The 4077-nt window shown below is 40.7% G+C and overlaps 1 non-coding gene across 1 annotated transcript; it reads left to right on the top strand.

Annotated features, from left to right (window-relative positions):
• The first annotated feature begins 2779 nt into the window (after nucleotides 1–2779).
• Nucleotides 2780–2852, top strand: trnar-acg. The gene has a single exon. It is a non-coding gene; the product is annotated as a tRNA-Arg (tRNA).
• The last annotated feature ends 1225 nt before the right edge of the window (nucleotides 2853–4077 follow it).

Below are 4077 nucleotides of genomic sequence, written 5' to 3'. Positions count from 1 at the left end.
TGTCTAATTAACAGTGTCCTCTCCGTGGTGGTGACGGTTCCCACAGCCCCAACGGCCATGATTAAAAGAGACGCTCTCAAAGGATGGAAAGCTCTTCCAATTCACTCCAGATACTTCCTGGATGCCGTCCACACACATTCAACCATCTCATCTTGACCAAAATGGACGCTCTGTCTTACTCTGTGACTGGGGCCCTCTCAAGTATGCACACATGTTTCTGTGACTTTCTATTTCCCTTCATCCGTGTACCACTTTTTTCCTCTCGACTCGTTATTGCCTAAACTCGCTGTGCTTCCTCCTCTCTCGCTGCTCTCACCCTCGCTGTCTGCCAGGCTTCACATCAAAGCTGATGATTGGTTCCTAACTGTTCAGCAGGCAGTATTTTATCTTGCTTTGTGTGAAGAGACCAAAATAATCAGCATGAATATGGAAAAACCTGCTTCTATGGTAATATCCAGCCCAGTAATATCCATATCAGTCAAACTAACTTGGCTTAATTTGACTTACATATAAACGGATGGCAACACTTTACTCCAAAGTCCCCTTGGCTTAGAGTCACATTGTAAACACTGCCTTTGACTTACGATATAAATATACCAACTTGTCAAGGTTGTTGGCTCCGTGCTGAAATTGACTTGTGTACAGAAAGCAACAATTTACTTCGTTTCTGCTGTTTTCTTGGCACCATATCCACTTACTGATGTAAATACTCACCTTTGTTTGACTTCTCCATACGCTACCAGTATTCAAGGTTGTTTGCGGTTGTTTTAACAAGGGTCTTCAACGAGGCCCCCAATTCTAATTTAACAGTAAGGTTGAATGAGACTAATCTTCTGTCCTCAGGCTCAGGTTTTTGGTTTTACATGCACAGCATCAAAACCCAGGGCTAATGGTTTTCAAAATAGTTGAATTGGTAGTAAAATCCGTACTTAAATTTCGTTACAAGACGTCCATCTTCTCTGTGTCAGGATGATCTCATACATTACCATTAAGAGAGTGTCTATTAAGCTTTTTTTTAATTAGAAGCACATATTGTATTGGTGTAAACAGCATATGTGTAAATAGGTTGGAACTGTGGTTGAGAAATACCTTTGGTCATATACCTACATAATGAAATCTTGATTAGTGCTCATGTTGTGCATGCTAATTAACTGTTAATGGCTGGTTAGAGCAAGACAGTGTGGCGAAAGGCTGTAAGTTTTTAAAGATCCTTCACGTAAAGAGTGAACAGAAAATACATCAGAGTCAAAGTAATAGATGTTATGTGGTAAAATAAATAAAAACTCCACAGTAGCTAAAATCATGGACAGTCATGGTTTTAATGGCTGGTTACTATGGTTATAGGAAAACTACATAGCTTATATCATATACATATATGAGGCAGGAAATCCAAAGTGTGGGGTTAGGATGAACTTTGGCCAATTCAGTAGCCTAACATTAGCACCACAGCATGGACACTTGCTCAACCAATAGTTTGCCTGCAGGTTGGTACCACTTCTTCAGATACAGTGATATATTTTCATATTTAAATTGTTTGTTACTACAGTCTTTTATTTCCTTGCGGTGCACCACAAACTGTTATTATTCGCAGTCCTGGAGCACAAACCATTTTTTGATACTCCTCAAAATTACATGTTTGAATAATTAAATGAATAAAATAAACATGCACCTACAGCAGCCAACCAAACAACAAATGAATGGCAACCACTTAATTAGGAAACCTTTGGGGCTTGCACAGTAAGTTGAATCGATTATTAAACATTGCTGCCCTGACTAGTAAATACCAGTTAGAGTAATTGTTCATATTTTATTAAAATACAACAACTGGCTCTAAGATGTTACGCAGCCACTCAGGGAACAGGAGGCTAAGCATTGGTCAATAATGTCAACCCTCTATTTACCTATGACAGGAAGGAATGTACAGTGGGGTAAATAACAGTTTGATCCACTGCTGAATTAGTAAGTTTGCTCACTTTCAAAGAAATTAACTTTTTAATAGTAGCTTCTTAATGGAGACAGATCCAGGGGGGGAAAGAACAGAAAAATTATAAACTGATCTGCACATCATTGAGTGAATGACATGCTCTCTTTAAATTTTTTAGGTTTCTTCGTTGCCGCTTGGAAACTTGAAGGTTCAGCTTCCTCCACAGATTATCTAGAGCACAGGTGTCAAACTCGAGACCTCGAGGGCCGGTGTCCTGCAGGTTTTAGAGGTGTCCTTGATCCAACACAGCTGATTTAAATGGCTAAATGACCTCCTCAACATGTCTTGAAGTTCTCCAGAAGTCTGGTAATGAACTAATCATTTGATGCAGGTGTGTTGACCCAAGGTGATATCTAAAACCTGCAGGACGCCGGCCCTCAAGCCCTGGAGTTCGACACCCCTGATCTAGAGGACTGAGCAGCCCAAAGCATAATGTTTCCACTTCCGTGCTGAGATGGTGATCTTTGGGTCATAATCAGCATTTCAATTCCTTTAAACGTGTCAGGTTGAGTTGATGCAAAAGAGCTTGGTTTAGGTTTCATCTGACCACAGCACTTTTTCCCAAGCCCTCTCTGTATTATTTACTGTCCAGTGGCAAACGTGAGACAGACCTGTACTAGACTGGACTGCTCATTTCTTGGGAGTGAAGTGAGCCAACTTATAAATTCACAAGTGTAATTAAGTAAGTATTTCCCCAACTGACAAATCATAGCTGTCCAAAGAAAAATAATTCTGCAATGGTTGGCTGGAAAAATGTTTGTTTGTTTCTATTTTTTTATAGACATATGCAACATGGGGCCAGTGGCGCAATGGATAACGCGTCTGACTACGGATCAGAAGATTCTAGGTTCGACTCCTGGCTGGCTCGACATGTCTTTTTTTTTTTGGGTGGCTGAAGCTCAGGAGGTCGAGCAAGTCATCTACCAGAAGGCAGTGGTTCCACCCCTGGCTCCCCCATTCTGCATGCCAAATATCCTTGGGCAAGATACTAACACTAAGTTGTGTGAATGTTAGTTGGAAAGCACTTAAAAGCATAGAAAAAAGTGCTGGCGTGAATGGGTGACTGTGGCATGTTGTTTAAAGCGCTATATAACAATCAGTCCCATTTACCATGTAGGCTGTGTCAGCATAAACATATAACCACTGTTGTGTAAATGTGAACCTGTAAAAACAGAAAACTTTTGGTGTCATGCATACAGTACAAACATTTATGTTGGCGCAGTGTGAAAAAAAAGGCTCAAATGTACTTTTACAAGGCTGCTACAGTTTATGTGTCTGTAAGTATGACAGGTCCACTGCTGTGAATTTTGTCATCAGACTGTGATTACAAGGATCCATGCAGGTGTCCTGCCATTTTTTTATAAAGTAAGTACATCTGTTGTGTCTGTAAAGTGATGTAGTAGCTTTTTTTTTGGCAAACTATAACTATATAACACACTACGGACAGCTCTTTGAGCTAGGTCACATGCTAACTGATGGCTGCAAACTAAGCTAGCACGGCTGCTTTGTCCCATGTCTGTGCTGTCCTCAAGAAAAAAAGCTTAGTGCTTGAAAAATATGATTTCAAAAATGACTTTCTCCAAAGGATGATACCGGCCACAGCCGGTTGCATCTATCCCCAATGAGTCACACGTCACAAGAAAGGCTGCAACCTATTCTAGCAAGGAGGCCCGGTTTTAACATAAGTAAAAGCAGGGAAATGTCCTTGAACATTGGAAAAAGGACACATCACATGTGTAGTTTGCAAGACATTTTATGACTGATGTCAAAACAGTCAAATCAGTTTGCAAAAATGGTTACAAAAGTCTGTCTATTTAAAGTTTTCTGTGGTGGTACCTGGTATTGTGTTAAAATACAGCAGCTGATGGCCCTTCAAATCTGCCACCTGCAGTGCATCATACAGGCCTCAGATTAGCAGCTACAAATGACGCATTTCAGTATATTGCTTGCAGTGCTTGGGCTTTAACTTCAGTCAAAGTCTCCTTCAAACCCCGACCTCAGTGGGAAGCTATACCCCCGTTAATAAATTGTCAGGTGCAGATAACAAACTGTCTGAAAGGAGGGAAGGTGTCTGCCATTTGGGGTCTTTACCT

The sequence above is a fragment of the Oreochromis aureus genome, linkage group 11 (genome assembly GCF_013358895.1).
Source record: "Oreochromis aureus strain Israel breed Guangdong linkage group 11, ZZ_aureus, whole genome shotgun sequence".
Lineage (NCBI taxonomy): Eukaryota > Metazoa > Chordata > Actinopteri > Cichliformes > Cichlidae > Oreochromis > Oreochromis aureus.
Note: the sequence above shows the minus strand (reverse complement) of the source record. Positions and strands in the feature narration are given on the sequence as shown.